At 36.9% G+C, this 21,535-nt stretch overlaps 1 protein-coding gene across 1 annotated transcript in view; it reads left to right on the top strand.

Moving 5' to 3' along the window:
- The window catches only part of ZWINT (ZW10 interacting kinetochore protein), a 53,912-nt gene extending 40,360 nt beyond the window's left edge, over positions 1 to 13,552 (top strand). Inside the window, exon 10 of the mRNA XM_040975794.1 lies at positions 13,416 to 13,552. The gene's annotated coding sequence lies outside the window, so the exon portion shown is untranslated. The remainder of the gene's footprint in view (positions 1 to 13,415) is intronic.
- The last annotated feature ends 7,983 nt before the right edge of the window (positions 13,553 to 21,535 follow it).

Genomic DNA, 21,535 nt, shown 5'->3' with positions numbered 1-21,535 from the left:
ACAACTCGGACATGAACTAGTGTCCATGTGGGATGCCAGTATCACAGGCAGAGGATTAGGCTGCAGCACCACTGTGAGCCTCAAGAATAACTTAGCACAATTTTTCTGTGGCTCTGTATTCATAAAAATACTAAAAAAAAAATTAAGTGAGGGGTCTGCAATTATTTTTAAATGATATTCCACAATGAAAGAAGACTTTTTTTTCCCCCCAGAAATTAAGTTCCTTAATATTTTACAGTCTGAATTCAAAAAATGATTCTTTAAAAATAAAAATTGCCTATTTTGGCCATTAGTGAATAAGACAGAGCTTGGAGTCACAAAAGCTTGTCTATTTTAAGTTTTTTTTTTCTTTTTACTATTGTGTATGGCCTTTTAGTTTGTAGTCATGATAAAAGTAATGCTAGTGAATTACCATGATGCTTTCTGTCTCACAGATGTTCAGAATTGCCATACTATCTAAAAATGCAGATTATATTCCTTATAATTTATGAAATGAAAATTTTTGACAATAATTTGTACATTCACCTTTTCCACTACAATTAATATGTACATTGTAGTGGTTTTCTTATAAAAAGAAATGACCTCATAAACAATGGGAAGAAAAATCAATACATTGCATCAGTGGAACAGAGACTTAAAATCAAAACTCTCAATTGAAAGATAGAAGAGTCTATAAATGCTTTAGAAATTTCTATTAGTATAGTACTGCCTGATATTGCTATTGATTTTCTAAAAAGGAACCTTAGAAACCCTATTTGCTTGGAGCATACTTGACAAGTTTCTTTACGCTAAAACTTAGAATTGTTATTTACCACTTACTCTATTTTCAGTTCTTGAATAAGCCTCTTGTGAAAGGAGGCTTGGTTGCTTCTCATCAAAATAAAAATTCAGAAACTACACTACATGAGTGGTTTCCAGTATTTACTCTGCTTTTTTGACAGTTTCATGGGCCAATGACAGGTGTTTCTGTTTCTTTCATTTATCAACCATGTTTCCTTCCATGTAACAACATGTACAGAAAGAGTAACTGGGCTAAGAAAGGGCCACTAGGATGTTTTTCTTCTTTATACTGTGAACAATCAATAAAGGAACAATCATCTTTATTATATTCAGAGGTTTCTAGGGAACCAGACTGAAAATTTTTATTTACAATATGTGTTAATGCTATGAGATGACATCTTTTGCTCCTCACAGTTTTCTGTAAAGATCTATTTAACCTTTCGATGAAGAATATAGATGCTATTTTGTGCTTGACAATCAATAACAACTGTTATTTTGGTGGCAGTTATTATATCATCATTAATTTGGGTCAAGGACAGTTAAACAAAAGAAAAAAAAATTCCTGCTTATACTTTTGTTTGGTAAAACTTCTGATCAGAATATAGTTTTGAAAATTCTGACTTTGACAGTCTTTATTTAATTTTTGTATGAGGTGAGTAAATTTCATTTATTTCACAAAACAGATTTAGGAGCACATGATACTTCCCTACCCACCCTTCTGCCAGTGTTCCCAACTTACTACCCTACTTTATTTCTTTTTGTGTTTTTGTTTTGTTTTTAAGTTTTATGGTCACATACTTAGTGTTCAGAACTGCAAGCTTAACACTCAATTTGATCAATAATTCAACAACTAGAAATAGGAATAAAACCAATATTTAATATTATAGACAAAGGCTACAAACAATAATCAGATCTCAAAAGTATCATCTTATTCACATAGATTACAAAATTTTGTACTCTCTATTAATTGTTAGAGATCAAGTAAGACATGGTGTTTTGTTTTTCAAGGACTGGCATATTTCACTATGTGTAGTGGTTTCCAGTTGTATCCATTTTGTTTCAAAAGACAACATTTAATTTGTTATGGCTTAATAGTATTCCACAGTGCACATTATACCATATAAAGTAATGTAAAGTAATCAGTTGGTTTAATATAAAGTAATGTAATAATATAAGTAATATAAAGTAATCAGTTTATATTTGGTTTTGTTTCATATATATTAGCCTTTGTGAGTTCAGCTGCTATAAACATGGGAGTACAGATTAAGTCTCTCATATACTGATTTCATTTTGTTTGGGCAATTTCCAGTGAATGAGATGGCTGCATCATATGGAATATCTGTTTTTATATTTCTGAGGCATCTCCATAGTGCCTTCCATAATGGCTGCACTGGCCTACAGTCCCATAATAGTGGATTAGTGTACTCTTTTCCTACATCTTTCTGAACATCTATTGTTTTCTTATTTCTGTGTGATGGCCACTTTGAGTAGGGTGAGGTAAAACTTCATTGGGATTTTTCATTTTTTATGTCTCTTGGTTCTTCGAATTTTATCATTTGGAAAATGACTGGTCATGTAATTTGCCTGTTTCTTGATTGTTTCATTGTGTAGTAACTTAATTCACCACTTGAAATACTTGCAGCCATGAGTGCCCAAGTGCATGTCTTACTGTTGCTTTCAACCCAGGTTACAGATAATTAACCCCCTTCCAGGCAGCAAATAATGTATCAAACACTATGTCACTGCCACCCATGTGGGAGATCTATATGGAGTTCCAGATTCTTGGTTTGGGCTTGGTCTAATCCTGGCTATTGCAGGCATCTGGAGATATGAAATCAGAGGAATAAATAGTTCATGCTCTCTCATTGTCCCTACTGTCTCAAAAAAAAAAAAAAGCAACTAGTCACTATTGGGTAACATATAAATTGATTTTGCATTCTTTTTCTAAAACTTTTTATTATCAGAATTAGCTATGAATATTTAAATTATCATGATGGGATATGAAATCAGGAAGAGAGGTTTTGGTGCTTATAAAATAAGTTAATATTCAGCCAATATCCAAATTTCTTTGATAAAGTAATTCCACATTTGTGAACTGGGAACAGAGAACAAGACAGTATTAAAAACATAGGCAACAAAACTTCACTGAAAGTTTACTCCATGGCCTATGTTGTTTTGTGGAAGCATGAACAAACCCTTAGGTTTGTTGAGATAAGAGCTACAAAATATATATCCTTGCTTTTGGCTTTAGATGATGATACAGAACAATTTATGAAAACACATAACATTTTCATTTTCATTTCACTGACCTTTGATTTTTGTTGATTTCTTTTGCCAAGTTTCAGAAGTGTAGAATAGTTCATAATGGTGGTGATAGACTTATAGAAAAAATAAAGTAGGGATCAGCATGATAGCATAGTAAGCTAATCTTCTGATGATTGTTCAGGCATCCCACATGGGCACTGGGTTTGGTCCATTTGGGATCCACTTCTGATGCAGCTCCCTGCTTATGGCGTAGGAAAGCAGTGGAGAATGTCTCAAGTGTGTGAGCCCCTGTACCTACGTGGGAGACCTGGAAGAAATTCCTAGCTTCAAATCGACTCAGCTCCAGCCATTGTGGTTATTTGAGGAGAGAACCAGCAGGTGGAAAACTTCTCTGTTTCTCCTTCTCTCTCTTTAAAAATCGATCTTTTGAATAAAAATAGGTGAATTTTTAAAATAAAATAAGAATAAAATATTTTTTCCAGTTAGGTTGTCTCAGCTTGTCATGTGTCTGTGTTTGTGTGTACCTTTCTATAGATACAAATCTATCATACTTGAATGTATCAAGAAATTTGTGTATAGAAATAAAATTCCTTAACAGCCTTGCGGTTACCCTAAATATTCTAGTATGTTTATCTTACATTGAATTGGGTTGTGTTGTTCAACGATTTCCTGATTTAAATGCTATTTGCTTATTGTTATATAACAGGTTTGTCTTTAGATGTTATAAAACTTCAGAACTTCATGGAAAAAACACACACTATCTTTCAGTTCTGCTTTTCTGTGAATGTTGTGAGTTACCTTTGTATAACAAAAATTAGACACATTTTCATCCTATAAGTATTTGATCAGTTTCTGGTCTTCCTCTGTAACATTGGTGAGACATTGTTTTACGATTTTATGTTCCTCTTCCCTTAAAAACTAGGGCAGGAAAAATGGAATGCAGTCTGTGGAAGGTCTGTGAGCCATAATGACTTGGCTCTACCAAGACAACCACAGGTGGGACTCAGAACTCAGTAGCTGTGTAACATCATGGCTTTTAAGCTGGTAATTTTATATGACCCACAAATGATATGAACATCCAAATAACTTCAGCATGAAAAAAAGGTTCTTCTTTTGCTGCATGCAATTGGTGGTTTCCTAGGTTGTGATTCTTGTGTTTGTAAGCTGATGTTGTTTTCTTTCTTTCTTTCTTCAGTTTTATTACTGATGATGTTTACGTGGTTGATCAGGGTGGTAAGGGTCGAGAATCAGGGGATAGTGGGTGAGACCCTTGTTTACACATTTTCTTCTTCTTCCTGTAGAAGAGTGGGAGGGGGATACAAGATGAAAAACCATGCCCAGCTTCCCAATTGCTGCATTACCCCGGGCTTTGGGGAACTGCCAGCCAATGTCATCCCAAGCTCCCCATTGCAGAGCATTTTCTGAATATTCTGTTTATGTGTTTGCGATAGCTGCTAATATCACCACTCTACGGACTAGGAAATCTTTCTGAGGTCGATTGGCTGTTATAGTCTGCCTCTGAGTCTTCTTTGGCCCAGAAATTTGCTGTCAAGTTTCTTTTTAAAAAATGTTACTTATTATTATTATTAATATAATTTTATGATACAGTTTCAAAGGCCCTGGGATTTCCCTTTTCCCTTCCCCAATTCCCTGCCCCCTCACTGAGTTCTGTATCATTATTATAGTATAATTCTTCCTACACAGTCATATGTCCATCATTGTGGGCATGGACAATGGCAGAAAATCCAGCATCCCATTGTCAAGATATAGTACACAATTTCATTGGGAGTCCATCTTTGATCTGGAAGTAGGCTGCATTGTATTCTCAGATCTAGATATGACAGTCACCATTACACAGTTACTATTCATCTCCTTAAGTGAAAAGTCACAATGCAAAATCAACAACAAAGAAAAAAAAAAGTTAACAACACCATGAAGTTAAATAACATGCTACTGAATGACTAATGTGTCACTGAAGAAATGTAAAAGAAAATCCAGAACCTTCTTCAAGAAAATGATGCTACTGTATGATCTATAAATCATTGAATAATTTAATCAGAAGAAAATGTTTTGAAGCAATGAAACTGACAAAAAAATCAAAATCCATGAAATATAGTTTCCACTGATTTTTGTTGGTGAAATGTGTCTCCCATAGGCAACAGAGATGGGTTTTGTTTTTTAATTTTAGCCTACTAATCTGTGACATTCAATTGATTAGTTTAAGTCATTTACATTCAGGTTTAATATGAATGGGTGGTAATATAGTCCTGTCATTTTAGCAATGGATTGCTCATTGATTCAGTCTTCTGTTTTTATTTAACTGGGATGTTCTTCGCATTTGCCTTTGGTTTTGGCGGGCGCTATTCCTTTTTCTCTGTCAGGAGTACATCTTTAAGTATCATTTGTAGAGCAGGTTTGGAAGAGGCATATTCTTTTAACTTTTCTTGACTGTGGAAGAATTTTATTTCATTTTCAAAGACAAAGGAAAGTTTTGCTGGGTATGTTATCCTGGGATGACAATTTTTTTGCTTTTGGAATCTGGAAAATGTTGCTCCATTCTCTTCTGACCTGTAGAGTTTCGTGTAAGATGTCTCCTTTATGACAGTTGATTTTTTTTTTCTCATGCACATTTAAGGATCTTGTCCTTATGTTCAATTTAAGAGAGCTTGATGATCATGTGTCATGATGAAGATTGCTTTTGGTCAAGCCTTTTGGGAGTTCTGTGCCCCCTGGATGTTGTTTCCCAATTCTTTCTCTAGATGAGGGAAATTTTCCTTTATTATTTCATTAAATACATTTATAAGCCCAGCTTCTCTTTCTGTACCTTCTCGGACTCCTGTAACTCTTGTATTTGGTATTTTAATAGTATCTTTCAATTCTTGAAAATTTTTTTTTTTGGCCTGATGCAGCTCTGCTTCCAGGTTTTTGTTTCCCCTGGTAGCAGGAAATATCTTCCAATTCTGAGATTTTTTCTTCTGCTTCCTTCATTCTATTTTGGAGACTCTCCATTATACTTCTAATTTGCTACACTGTATTCTTCATTTCTGATATATCAACTTTCATTTGATTCATTTCCAGTTTGTCATATTCCTCGAATTCCTTGAATGGCTGCTTTACATGTTTCTTGTTGTTGACAAGTTTTATAACAAGTGTTTTGAATTCTGAATCTCCCATTTTCTCGATGTCTTCCTCAGTGAACTCTGAAATTTTGCTCCTTGGCAGGGGAGCCTTCAGTAACATTCATTGTGCCTCTATCTCTTCTTTTGCTCTTGGTCATTGTACTTCTGGTTATCAGAGTCTTCTCCTTGGGGCAGGTTTCTAAGCTCTGCCACCCACAGGTCTACAGTTCAGTTTTACTTATTGCAGTTGGTACATGGCTCTTAGCAGTCGTGCCACTTCCTCCAGCGATTTCCAGGTCTGGATTCTTATGTTAGATTTCCACCATAGTCTCCATAGCCTCAGCTCCTGGCTCACCACTCTGTGCCTCCTGTGATCTGTCAATTTTCACTGGGATTAATTTGCTCTACCTTCCATCCTCAGCAAACCAGTGGGTGCTGCAGCCCAGTCCAGCCCAGTCTTGCCCAACACATGCTTGACTCTCACATACCACAGTGGGAGCTGCAACCAGGTCAGAGTAACCCCTGATAACCCTAGTGGACCGCCTCCTTCCCCCCAGCTCTGGTGTTTATGCTTGCCAGCATGTGTAGTAGACTGGTCTGATCTGTGCCACATCCCATTGGAATCTTGTGTACATAATTGGGCATTGAAACCAAATTCAACTCAAGTGAATCCACCTGCACCATACACTTATGCCAGTGGGTGCCACCGCCTGTCCACCTAGGTACACCCCCAGTCCTGGTTTTCATGTTCAACAATGGAAGTTGCAGCCCATCAGAGAGGAGCCCACAACCCGTGTACTGGACCTACTCCCCACTCTGGAACTTGCTCTCCAGGTAATTTTGTAGTATAGCTTGACAGGACTTGTCCCCAGTCCCAGCACTTGCCAGTTGATGCTGCATTAAAACATAATCTGCCTTGCCCTTGTTCTGACTCATGCCTGTACCAGTGGGTATAATCAGCCTCCCCAGCCTGGCTGATGCCTTTTTCTTACAACTTTAATGAGAACTATACTTGAACACTTTAAGCCACTATTATTTCCTTGCTTTTCCCTTGAGAATTAAATAATAAATGGAAAAGAAATGTGTACTCTGCTTTTTTCTATGTGAGGTGCAAGAACAGGATGCCCACCCAGGGAGAAGGTGATTCTACCACTTCAGGTGCTTCCTTCAGTTTCTGAATTTCCTCTGGAAATCTGTCATATGAACTTACCCAAGTTCAACAACTTAGAGAGGTTCCTTATTATCCTTTTGAGAAGCTCTGATTCTGCTTGTAAGAAGTAGCTTCCAGTAGCAAACAGTTTATTCTGTAAACTTAACAATATCTAATCTGTGTCATGAGATGTACTTTTATTTTTTTCCCTTTATCATTTTAACTTAGATCTGACAAAGAGGATGTTTCTTGAGGAAAACAATTGAATACATTTCAATTTCTTAATTTCTGATATGTCTTTTTGTACGTGTGTGTATACATGTACATATGTGTGTTTATGTGCAACTAAGGTGAAATTTATTTATGTAAACTTACCGGTTGCTCTTCTGTATTCTCAAGAAAATACATTTTACTTGTAATTTAACTTTCTTCACTTTTGAATTACTTAAGTTTGAAAGGATATAGTATTCAGTTTTAGAGAATTAAGACAATAAAATTTTAGGAAATGATAGTTTGACAATCAATGAAGAAATAGCTGAGATGAAATATTAGTGATGATTCAATAAATTGTAATAATTACTTATAGTTCCCATGTGCTGTGTGTGCGTGCAGCTTCTCAGGAGTAAGTTTTAAAAAGAATGTATAATTTTTTTTTAGGGAGTGGAAATTTAAAAAAATGTAACATTAGTGATGAATGGGCAAGCAGGTTTTCTATATGGATCAATAAATGTTCAGTGATAAATTACAAGAAAGTATTAACCATACTGAGGGAATCAGAAGAATATGTGAGATTGTACATAGTGGCAATCACTTGTTACATATGTAAAGAAAAATATAAATAATAATAGTTGCCACTATTTTATGTATATAATGTACTGAAGTATAAGACAAATAGAGTTAGTTTCTGTAGAAAACAGTTGATATAATCCATATTTTAAAGGTGAGAAAACTGAGGCAGCATGAGTAAAGTGATGTATCTAGTGTTGCAGAGCCAGTAGGTGTGAGGCTGAGTTCTTTTCACTTCATCATGACAGCTTTGTTGTTAGTATTCTAAACCACAAATTATTCAGTGTCTGAAATTGTGAGAAAATAAATCGTGATTATGAGTTGACAGTGGAGAATGGCAGGAGCATAACTGAAGCTAAGAATGAATCAGAATTCTAGTATTTTAAAGAAGTTTCCTTGAGCAAGATGATTCAGAATCCGTACTCCATCATATATGCATGTAATATTTATAGCCAGAAAAGAGTGGCATAAAGAAAGTAGTGTTTCCTTTACATGGTTCTGTCATTCTGATAGACTGGAAGTTCAGCTGCCATGATCAAGTGAGACTCAATTGCTTGGGTACAAGGATGCACATAATTTGTTTATATATCAAACTAGGTTGTGGTTCATTCTCTATAGTACCTTTTTTGGCAAAATTTAGGCTTTAAGAAGAGAGGTTAATTTAGGCTTGATATATTTTAGTTTACAGTTTTTTTTTTTTTTGGTGGATTTGTTTCCTAAACCTACTCTTCCTGAGTTCCTTTATCACCAAATTTAAATAGTATCTACTAAATTGAATTATGTTTTTGTCACTGTATTTATCATTTTAAACATATTATCTAGTTATGCTTTTAATGAAAAATGAAATATTGAGTATGATTTTTCATGCTTTAAAGATAGCAGACCTAAGCTTCAAAGATACTTCAAAATGTTCTTGGAAAAGAAGGGAAAAATAAATGAACAAAAGAAGGAAGGAGAAAGGAGGAAAGCAAACAAGCAATCAGAAAAGGGAATGGGAAGAAGGAGAGACAGGGAGATAGAAAATATAAGTATAATCTTAGAATTGTATCTGTGAGCTATATTGAAACTATTAAAAACTTAAAAAAGAATAGAAGAATTAAAGAAACATTTACAATATATTTAAAACACAAATAAAGAGTGTTATTTCCGATAGCTGTAGGCAACTGCCTAGGATGCCTTGTATTTAGGCAAGTGTTAGACTGCTAGGAGAAAAATAGCCAACAGCTGGCAGATATTCTAGGCCTGGTTAATGTCAAATCTGTGTTAACTATACCAGCATGCATGATAATGGCCTATTCTATTTTGTTTTTAAAGATATGTGGGGAAGACATGAGATACTGGAGTGAAACATGTTACCCTTGCCCCCAGACACACTGCAGTACTGTATGGTTTGTGAATGGGGCTGCAAATTGCCCAAAGAGGGTCTGGGGACATGTTTGAGTGGGGGTTACTGAGGGTATGTTTGACAGGTGAACAGTGACATCTGGGGTCCTCCGTGGACCGGGCCACTGTACTCTGAGGGAACTGAGACTGGTTAGTTTAGAATGGAGAATCCTGAAGGCATGTCTGGGTCAGGCCAAGGCATCCTCCCACGTGGGAGACCAGGGCTAGGCTGAGTCCATTTCATATTGCCTGATGGTATATATGAAAGCTGGGAGTGGGACCATGCCTGGCTGTGCAAAGCCACAGTACCCACCTGCATACGTAGGGAAAGAGGGTGGGTCACCCAGGCTGGGCTGCAACACCCACCAGAATGGGAGAGAATAAATCTAGAGGCAAATTCTGTAGGCGATTTTTGGGCTTGCCTGTGTGGGTCTATAGCACTTGCAGTTTTGCACAAGAGCTGGGGAGGGGTGATGACTAGCCAAGCCAAGTTGGTCCCAGGAGCTCATTGGCTTGGGAGCTAGAGCTAGGAAGGAGGAGGTCTGGCTGGGCCAACTGCAGCACCTGCCAGCAGATGCAAAGGCCAGAAATGAAGACAGATCAAGCAAGATCAAGGCTAGAGATGGGTCTGGTAGAGGAACTTGGAAAACTCCCCTGCCAGGTTATACCTGGAGCCAGGGCTGGAGGAGGGTTAGGCCAGGCAAGGATGCAGCACCCTTAGCATGTGTGTGAGTTGGGTCTGAACACAGGCCAGGCTTTGCTAGACGGCAGCACCTGCTGGCACATGTTAGAGCCAGTGTGTAGGTCATTGCAATGTTGCTAGGCTGCAATAATTGCCAGTGAGAATTGTGATTGAAGGTGGGCCATGCCCCGTTGAGCTGACGTACCAGGTGGCTCACCCAAGGTCCAAGCTTCAGCTTTGTCAGAAGGTGGGAAGTAGAAAAAGTTGGACAATGCTCCTAGCATGTTTTGCAGAAAGTGTCTGGGTCTGTAGATACACTAAAGTGGACTTGGTCAACCAATAGACCTTGGAAAGATTTCCTCAACCCTGGTGCAGCAAAGCTGACAACGTCTCCATGTTATCAAAACCACCTAAGTAACACCCTGGGACTGTTCTTCCCCACATTGGGGTTTCTAAGGCTTTATCAAATGACTGACCATCATGCCCCAGTACTGAGGTAGTCTGACAGCAAGGAGCAGCCCCCTCCCCTTCCTATTCTGCAGACACAGGAGAAACAAAGGGGGGAACCCCTGAAAGATTTTTTATTCTTACCCATCTTCCTCTGTGCCTGGACCCTCTCAACCATAATTGAAGGCCACATGAGCATGTATCCCTCTCAAATATGTAAACAGTATTAAAGATCCGTAAGAAAAAAAAAAAGAGTTATTGGAAAAGTGGAAAGCTGAAATACAAGGTTTTTTTTTTTGATGCCAAAACATGTAACCTATGGATAGAAATTTTTTCATAAAGAGCATTTTCTCCAGACATTGTAAAGCACCTTCATATTTGCATACATCATGCAAGTGTTGTGTCCCTAGGCAATCTGTGCCCTCCATTAAGCTGTATTGTTGACCTAGGATTAAAGCAAGGTTTTGTAAATGTGCTGTTTTAATCACATGGTAAATAAACACCATGACAGCCAAAACATTTTTTGATTTGTACCTTGTGTAAATGTGAAATTTCAATGTAAATATAGTGTAGAGTCTCAGTTTAACTGAAGAGGAAAAAATGAAACTTTAGTCAGCACTCTGAACACATGCTGTCAGTCACTGTCTGATGCAACATGCGGTGAGCTTTGGAGAATCAGATCACCACTAAACACAGCTTCCCTTAAGTGCTTTTGTAACCTCATGCTGACCAAGTGCTTTCAAACTGCTCTTTCAAGGTCCCATGAGTTGAAAATGAGTTTTATGAGTATAAACTTGCCTAGAGTAGGATAAAGAAACCAAACAAATCGAGAAAAGCACACTTCTCTACTTACCAGTTTATAATTTATTTTCTGCTACCCCTGCCTGTTTTCCATTTTCTCTTACTTCCTTTTCCTGACTTCTTTTTGATAATTTTTCAATATTTCATTTTCTGCTATATTTTAAATAGTATTTCTTTACAAATTGTGCTTACTCTAGGATTGCATTATGCATATGCAATTTTTCAAAGCCTTCTTAAAATTAGTGTTGTACCACTTAAGATAAAATGTGGAAATATGTAAATGATAAATGGTGTTTCTTCATTCCTATATATCTTAGTTGTCATAGATACTAAACCTATTTACATTAAATTCCCTTCATATAATGCTGTACTAATCGTTGCTTTCAATTTTTAAGATATTTGAACAATTTAGAAGACAACAATTAGGGCCCACCACACAGTAGGCTAGTGGCTAAAGTCCTCACCTTGCACGTGCCAAGATCCCTTAATGGGCGCTGGTTCTAATTCCGGTTGCCCCACTTCCCATCTAGCTAGCTACTTATGGCCTAGGAAAACTGAGGAGGATGGCCAAAAGCCTTAGGACTCTGCACCTGTGAAATCCGGAAAAGGCTCCTGGCTTCGGATCTGCTCAGCTTCGTAGTGGCCGCTTAGAGAGTGAATCAGCGAGTGGAAGATCTTCCTTTCTGTCTCTTCCTCTTTGTATATCTACTTTCCGATAACAGATTTTAAAAATATGTAAAAAGGGCCCGGCGCGGTGGCGCAAGTGGTTAAAGGTCCTCGCCTTGCACGCCCGGGATCCCATATGGGCGCTGGTTCTAATCCCGGCAGCCCCGCTTCCCTTCCAGCTCCCTGCCTGTGGCCTGGGAAAGCAGTTGAGGACGGCCCAAAGCTTTGGGAACCTGCACCCGCGTGGGAGACCCGGAAGAGGCTCCTGGCTTCGGATCGGCATAGTATCGGCCCGTTGCGCTCACTTGGGGAGTGAATCATCGGACGGAAGATCTTCCTCTCTGTCTCTCCTCTCTGTATATCCGCCTTTCCAATGAAAAAATAATAAAAAAATAAATCTTTAAAAATATGTAAAAAAAGAAGAAATTTACTGTACTATAGCTACCTAAATAGCAGTTTTAAATTTTTACGTTTTTCTCTGGTAAAATTTGCCTTAAAGGCTGAAGATCATCATTTATATTCTTTTTCTGCAGCTCTACTCACAGCTTTCTCATTCTTCTCTCTTATAAGAATGGATTTGTTACATTTTTTTCCAGGAGGCATTTTTAAAAAATTTTTAAACATAATGTTTTTACTGCTTTTTTGTTTGTTTGTTTGTGGTTCTTTCCTCTCAGTATTTTGGAATATTCTTCAAATGTCTTCTGTCCTCCTTGGTTGCTGATAAGAAGCATGTAGCTGTTTGCATTACTATTTGCTGTATGTAATGTGCATTTTTCTCTGCTTGCTTTCAAGATGTTGTTCCTTATTTTTGATATTCACTGGTTTGCATATGATATGTTACCGTGTGGTTTTTCTTTGAGTTTTTGCAATTTTTTTGAAAAATTTATTTATTTTTATTGGACAGCCAGATACGCAGAGAGGAGGAGAAACAGAGGAAGCTCTTCCGTCCAATGATTCACTCTCCAAGTGACTGCATTGGCCGGTGCTGTGCCAAAGATTTTTAATTTAAATCATGGTATAGATGAGATACAGATTTGATGGAAAATGTCAAACAATAATGCACAGATAAAGTTATGATCTTGAAATGTGTTAAGTTGTGAGCCATAATGCTTCTAATCAATGGTGATTATACTCAAAATACAAATATACACATTTTGTGAGAAATGATCTCATCAATAAGCATTTGATATTAAGTGTGAGTCAGCCGCATGAACCTTACACAGGAAACTTATAAGATAGCATGAGTTGATGGCTTTCAAAGAGCTGAAGCTAATTATTCGGTAGATTTTGATGTTTCATCAAATGATCAATTTCTAAAACGTGGTTTTCATTTCAGAGAGAAGACCTTTTTTGTAAGATGTAAATCATTGATTTGAAACTGTATGTGTTCTCTGAAGAACTCTTTCTGAATTGAGCATAGGATTCTTATGCATGATGAAGGAAGCTTGAAACATGAAGTGCAGTCAAGAGGGTTCCTCCCCCCCTCTGGTGAGGAAACCTAATGACTATTTAAGAGATACTTTAAAATTGTCAAAAATTTAGTGTGGATAAAAGTGCAAAGTAGGAAAACTGGCATGTTAAATACAGCTTTTCTCAAGTAAGTATATGGATAAGATATTTTGGAAAACTTAATTATTTTCAAGAGCTGAAATCATACTGCTTAGTTATTGCTTCATTTCCTGAACCCCTTAAATCTTGCCTACCCTTAGATTGCCATTAAATAGAGAGCCGCCTCCCTGTCAGGAGGGGTTTAAGACTGTAGCCTTTACAGTTCTTAATGCTTCTATAACACTATGTTCCAGCATGAATCTGTTTAGCTCCGATCCTTTAATAATTGATCCAGGAACCAAACAATAATTCATACTGAACATAAAAGAAATACTCCTTAAGATTTTTAGTTCCATATCCCATTGAATTAGTAAGAATGTTCAGTTTTATTTGTTTAGATTTTGTTTCATTTCTTCTTTCTTTAGTTCCCTGGTTTTGTTTTCAGGTATCTCTGCAGATTCATATTTTTATTTAAATATGATTTTATACTTTGATATGCTCTCATTTACCCCAATACAAATTTTCTGATTATTTTCTGTGTAAAAATGGTTGTAGATAACATTCTATGATTAAATCCTGCAGTTACTACCTGACTACCTGTAAGCAACTCTTTCTTATTGCCTTTCTAACACACAGCAGTTTCTTGCTTTTCTACAGTTAAGACAGAGAACATGTGTTCATTAAGGTTTTTTTTTTTAAGATTTATTTTTATTATTTTTTTATTGGAAAGGCAGATATACAGAGAGGAGAGACAGAGAGGAAGGTCTTCCATCCGATGATTCACTCCCCAAGTGAGCGCAACAGATGATGCTATGCCAATCCGAAACCAGGAGCCTCTTCCGGGTCTCCCACGTGGGTGCAGGGTCCCAAAGTTTTGGGCCGTCCTCTGCTGCTTTCCCAGGTCACAGGCAGGGAGCTGGAAAGCTGGAAGGGAAGCGGGGCTGTGCGGGGATAGAACCGGCGCCCATATGGGATCCTGGGCGTGCAAGGCGAGGACCTTAACCACTGCACCACCGCACTGGACCCCATTAAGGTTTTAAGATAGGAAGTTGGGGCTGAAAATAGTACCAACCCAGCAATTGCAACCACCAGCTGATCAAGGCGATGGACTGTGCCGGGCCCTGTACTTGCTAGTACATACAGGAATCTGGTCTGGGAACACCTCAAAGTCTCTTTGGGGATCACCCCATTTGAACTGCCAGACTCAGAACCCTAACCATGAAAAGACAGAAGACAGAACAAGTCAATCAACCACCTCAGCTATGTGTTGGCAGTGAAAAACTGGGCAAACGGAAACTCTATGATGGACTATGTCAATCAGTGGATTATTCATGACTTTATCATGGTAGGAGTGGAGAGATTGGCAGCGATTCATAACTGGTGAACTGTCAAACCATTTGAGTAAGAATCTTGGAGCATGCCCCACATCCGGGACCTGGGGTGGGTGGGAAACTGGGTTGGACTTCTCTCTCAATATCCCCCTTTACCTCAGATACATGAAGGAAACAATATGGAAATAATAGTCTTACCCACTTTCCTGTAGCCCTTGAACCTTTACACCCTAATTAGCTATATAAAGATTGTCAAAAATATAATGAAAAAATGGGGGAAAAAAAGATAGCTCTTTGTCCCGAAGTACATTTCTTACCAGGATAATCAAATAATGTCTTTACTAAAACTGACTTAGAGGATATTAGGAGATTGTTCAAGTTCAAAATTCAGCTTCTAAGTGAAATTCTAAAATAAAGTTCTAAAATGTTATAAAAGTTTTAAGGATACCATCAGAAACAACAAGATTTCACTCTGTATGAGTGTTCTGTTCCAGTCGACAGAAATAGGAACAACTCAGAGGATCTCTATTAAAAAGGCAGAGCTTGCTGTTGCAAATTTAATGATTACTGGCGAGATCCTTAAGATCTCTTTCTTGTGAAGACTTGCTATTTAATAATGTTCAAGATATATGTATGAATACTGTGAAAATCAAATGTGACTATGAGACATTAGGCTAATGTTCAACAATTTATGAAATGCCTACAACCTTTAACATTCATATATATTTTAAATATAGTTGACTGCTTTTGTTCTGGAAACATTTTTCTTTAACAAATGCCTGCTTCAAGAAATAGATTATTAAATGATTTCTTCTGATCCATTTATCACCTAACATAATTTTGATAAATATATGCCCATTTAGCTCCTGTCTGTTATCCGTGGTGCTGTTCGGTGCTACCTGTCCTGCGTGAGGCGTGACCCTGTGGGATGTCCCCAAAATGAATCAGGGATGGGGGAGTACTGTTATACATAGATCTGAAGACTTTTCCACGTTCTAACAGCTGCCAAGTCAGTTACCTACTGTTTAAGAATACTAGTCGTTTGACTCTCTCATGAAAGTAAAGGAGGTGGGGTAAAATGTGTACTTGCAATGAATTTTAAAGTTATATAAGTTAATAACTTGTTTGTGGAAAATAATTTCTTTTGTAGGCTAAAAATAAATTTTGCTCTTTGGATTATCATTTCACATTATATGCACAAAATATTAAGCTACATTAGAAAAATAAAGCAAAGTAATGCTTAGGATGTTGAAACCATAAATTGCATGTTTTGTAGTTCAGTCTGTTATGCAAATATGTGAATTCTTTGAAATTCTCCAGATGCCATTTTAAAGTAAACCTATTGGAAGATAAATTTCCAGGTATTGGAGGGTATTTTCATTAACCTATTTGTTTCACTACATACAAGAGACCATGATATTGTATATGATAGTGTCAATTCTGCTAAGACAGTAATATAATTTGCTAGTTTACAAACCAAATGAGATGTTGATAAAGCCTCAGAACAAAAGTACTACAAATTGTTTTAAAAATTGAAAATGAAGGCTGTGCGTGTGGCACAGCTGGTTAATATAACCCTTGGGAAGCCTGTATTCCATGTTGGAGTGTCTGGGATCAATTCTTGCCTCTGCTTTCCCTTTAGCTCCCGGGTAATGCACCTCCTGGGAGGCAGCATTGTTTAAGTATTTGGTCCTTACTATTCATGTGAGCAAACCAGGTGGAATTTTTCAGTTCTTGACTTCATACCAGACCAGCCCTGGCTGTGGGTTATATCTTCCTTATTTCTTTCTTTCTCTTAATCTTTCATATATAGTGTTAAAAGAAATACTTGGAAATTTAAAATGTTTCTCATATATGTAGTAAAATCATTTAAAGGATCATAGGCCAGTGGTTAAGTACAGTATTTATGTTATTAGAAAGGTTTTTCATTTATGATATGTATACCAGTGATATTATTTATATGTCTACCTCCACATTAAAGCACCAAAATATACTTTTCAATTTTGATAGAAATTTGGAGTACAGTCTCTATGTAACTAACTTGCACCAATTAGAACAAAATACCAGTTTGTTCTGATAGTAGGATTTAATAGAATGTGCAATTTCCAAAATATATGCTTAGAGACAATTTTAATTGAATCAAAGCATTTAAAGAAGGATTTAATAAAAAAGCAGAAATAAGATTTAACTAGAAGCAAAATATATATTGAAATATAAAACAGATAATCCCAGAGGTACAATGCACAAATCACCTTCTTAGGTGGTAAGGGAGACTGTAAACTTCAAATTCTTTATATTGGAGCCTGATGATATGAACAGAAATAAAGCTGAATGTTGGGACCCGGCACGGTGGCGCAAGTGGTTAAAGGTCCTCGCCTAGCACGCCCGGGATCCCATATGGGCACCGGTTCTAATCCTGGCAGCCCCGCTTCCCTTCCAGCTCCCTGCCTGTGGCCTGGGAAGGCAGCAGAGGACAGCCCAAAGCTTTGGGAACCTGCACCTGGATGGGAGACCTGGAAGAGGCTCCTGGTTTCGGATCAGCATAGTATCGGCCCATTGCGCTCACTTGGGGAATGAATCATCGGACGGAAGATCTTCCTCTCTGTCTCTCCTCTCTGTATATCCGCCTTTCCAATGAAAAAATAATAAAAATAAATCTTTAAAAAAAAAAAGCTGAATGTCATTGAGAGACCACCACAAAATCAGTGCAGAATAATTGTTTTGTTATTATCGAACAAAAACAAGAAAAATGCCCGCATCATTGCAAAGGAAAGCAAGATATTACATGACAAAAAAATTACTTTTGGTATCAACATCAGAAGACACAATGCGCAGTTAGATGACTTCATTTGCTTTCCAGCGTCTTGTGTTGCCATTTCTATGACTGCCATGACTGGCGGCTATCAGCAAGCGGAGTTGAACTCAATCTTTGTATTACTCCCAGGCTGTATGGGAAAGATAGCATTACAACATCAGTTCACGCTCTGCTTTTATAGGACATTGCATCTTTGATAGAGTACTTTCTTATTCAAATTTATATTCCAGCAACTAAACTAGCTCCTTTTATATATCAATCTTATTTAAATTTTCATCTGGAAAGTAATCTCCTTTAAGGAGTGATAGTTTAAAATGTCCTTGCCCCTTCTGTCCTTAACTCCCTTTCTGTTCTTCCCCCTTGGAGAATTTCTGTAAAGGAAAGGAAAAAACATTGGAAATTCAGAGAGAAAGAGTTGTTTTCTCCTGAGAATTGTCCTGCAACTGGGAATTTTAAATTCTGCAGAGAATTAACTTACCACATATAAGAAATAAGATCAAAAAGGAAATGGAAGGTTAGCATGATAAATAACAGTAAAAACATTTTTTCTTCCCACTTGGGTTGAGGAAAACTACCTTCAATACTTCAGGAAAGAAAGTGTTAGCAACTCTCTCCTGAGACCTTACAGTATCTTGGGACTGACTTAAAGCATATTGAAAATTGTTTGAAATACAATATCTTGACCATTTTAAATTTATATGGTTGTTCTCAACATCTGTTATTCTAAAATGATACCTTAATATGGAGCTCCTATTTTATGGTAAGTCTGTTTAAATTGTATCTCTGAACTTCATGTTCATGACAGCCTGCTGGTCTTGGTGGACAGAAGAGGCCAGTTACTAACTTTTAAATCTCTCCTTTCATCTAAGCATATTTTCATCTATCCTAGAAACCACAATCATTACATTTAAGAAAGCAGCCTGTGTAGAAATACACATGTAAAAGAAATCTATTCCTAAAATACAAAACAGCGTAACTCTTGGAAGATAGCAGTGCAGCTATCAATATAAACACTTCTGACAATCAGACATTGCTGGGACTCAGGTTTCACAATCGCCCTGTTGCATCAATCCCTGAAATGTCTTTGTATTCTTTTCAAATTGTGTAGAAATATCAAGACACAAAGTACTGGGTACTCATCAAAGAGACTTTATTCTCTTTTAATGATTGTTTATTTTTATTTTAGATCATTGTGTTCTAATACAAGCCTATCACTTTGGCTTTAGTAAAATTAATCTCTTGCATTCATCTGAACTCAAAGCTCTGAGCTTGCTCTGATTGCTGTAAAACACACTTGGAAACTATGTAAGCTGACAAAATAATACCATCTCTCATTTGGACAGTTGATATTCAGTTACTAATATTTCTGCTTTATCAGCATTAAGTATCCTCACCACCCAAAATCTGCATTTTCATTGTGTTATTTTTTTAATTTTTTAAAGATTTATTTTTATCATTTATTGGAAAGGCAGATATACAGAGAGGAGAGACAGAGAGGAAGTTCTTCCGTCCGATGATTCACTCCCCAAGTGAGCCCAACGGCCAATACTATGTCAATCCAAAGCCAGGAGCCTCTTCCAGGTCTCCCACTCGGGTGCAGGGTCCCAAAGTTTTGCGCCATCCTCTGCTGCTCTCCTGGGCCACAGGCAGGGAGCTGGAAGGGAAGTGGGGCTGCCGGGATAGAACTGGCGCCCATATGGGATCCTGGGAGTGCAAGGCGAGGACCTTAACCACTGCACCACCGCGCTGGGCCCCTTCATTGTGTTATTTTGAAAAACGTGGGCCTGTGTGGTAAAAAATCATCAAACAATGTAGCCATTTCACATATTAAGGAACATTTTGGGGATTTATAATAGCATCAGCTAATAAATCATGTTCTATATTTTTTTTATTGCATTCCTTTTGGTTAATTATCATCCATAATGTCATTAATCCTTTCAACCAATTTTGCCCATTTGTAGAATTTAAAAAAGAAAAATGGGAGCTCAATAAGCAATGCAGATGTTCCTCATTTTAATTCTTCCTTAACTTGATGTTTCACCAAAGCAAAAACACTGCAGCCCAGCCATTGCAATCTCTTTCAAAAGTCAGTGCCTTCAGTGACTTGAAATGAATCTAAATATTGATGTAAAAATTTAAGAGAGTTTTACAGAATGGCAACCAGAAGTCTCAGTACCTTTAATTTGTACTCAAATAAAGCATAATTGTTATTATCATGTCCTTTGTTCCTCCCTCATTTGAAACTCTTTCCCTCTTAATATCAAACCTACCTCATTTTTTTTCACAAGTGTTTACAAGAGTAAAGGCCTTCCACTCATTTTTTTTTTTTTACTTTCATGTTTTTCACTGTGTAATTTTGTCAGAGTTCAGATCTCTTATTTGAGCCTTGTTTACAATCCATTTTGTTCAACTGTTTTCTTGTGTATTATGTTTTTTATGAAGATAGTTTTATGAGTGTGATCTCGATCACTTTGGACTAATATATGTTTTATTGAGCAAAGGTTCACTATTCATAATCCTGTTTAGAGAGAGCAAAGCAAGAGTTGTTTTTTTTTTTTTAATCTATTGCCAACATTGTTAATCAGTGATGTTTTGCTAATGCCTCTAAGTCCATGATCTTCAGCTATTTGCAATGTGAATGATGTGAAGAACTACAGTGAGGTCTAAGCCTTTGGTTTTGTTTTTGTTTTTGCTTTTTTCTTTAACCAGAAACAGTGACACATTTAGTAATTTAGTATTTTATTATCTAGTTTATCTGGTTATATGTGACTTTGGTTTTGGATTCTTAATATTACTGTTGTTCTTGTTTCCCTACCACGCACTTGGCTTCTGTTCAACACAGGATTGACCTCTTAGAGCTATCCTTACATCTCTTCCATTACTGTAGAGGCCCATCTTTCGTTTCTGGTGACAGTAATGAGTGTTTTTCTTTCTTCATCCTAGATATTTGTTTAAAGAAATGTATTTGTTTGTTTCTTTATTGCCTACTTCTTTTGAAGAAGGAGGGAGAGAGACAGAGAAGGTCTCTCCCCAGTTTGCCAACCCAATACAATAATCCAAGATCTCCATCTTGTTTGCCTACATGAGTGACGCAGGCCCAAGAACTTAGGCCACCTTTTGTTGCCTTTCCAGATTTTGTTTATACCATTGTCAAATCAGTGGTTAACAATGATCGACTACTGTAGTTTTAATTATCTGTGATTTTGTTACAATGTTCTGTATGTAAGTGGTCATTTTCCATTCAATTATTGTTTACAACCCTGCATATATCACTACTAAATTAGTATCTGTTGTTAGTGATCTATAATTACCTTAGAAATGCATGTATGTAGGTGAAATGATAATTTTCTTTTATTATTGCTTGTTGGTATTCCATACAATCCCACTGAAGCACAATGTTTTACTTATTTATTTTTTAACTATAATTTAAGTTTGACATGAGCTATCTTGAAAATGAAATAATGAATGATGGAGAGAAATAGCAGAGAAATTGCTGGAGGAAGGAAGAGAACATCTTTATATTCTTAGATCTACATACATAAATGAATCTGTTGAAAGCTAATCAAAAAAAATAAAATGAAGATGCAAACAGACTTAAAGCCAGTATATTTAATGTTGTTGTAACGTCCTTAGTACTATGATACATGGCACTTAATATGAAAATTAGTCATTGGTATATCTTTGTTGTCAATTTTGAAATTCCAACTGGACCAACTTTAGCTGTTGTGGACATTTGAAGATTGAGCTAACAAATACAAGATT

Source organism: Ochotona curzoniae, unplaced genomic scaffold (genome assembly GCF_017591425.1).
Source record: "Ochotona curzoniae isolate NIBS_2020 unplaced genomic scaffold, NIBS_Ocur_1.0 contig_2692, whole genome shotgun sequence".
Classification (NCBI taxonomy): Eukaryota; Metazoa; Chordata; class Mammalia; order Lagomorpha; family Ochotonidae; genus Ochotona; species Ochotona curzoniae.
This window is presented reverse-complemented; position numbering and strand designations above follow the sequence as displayed.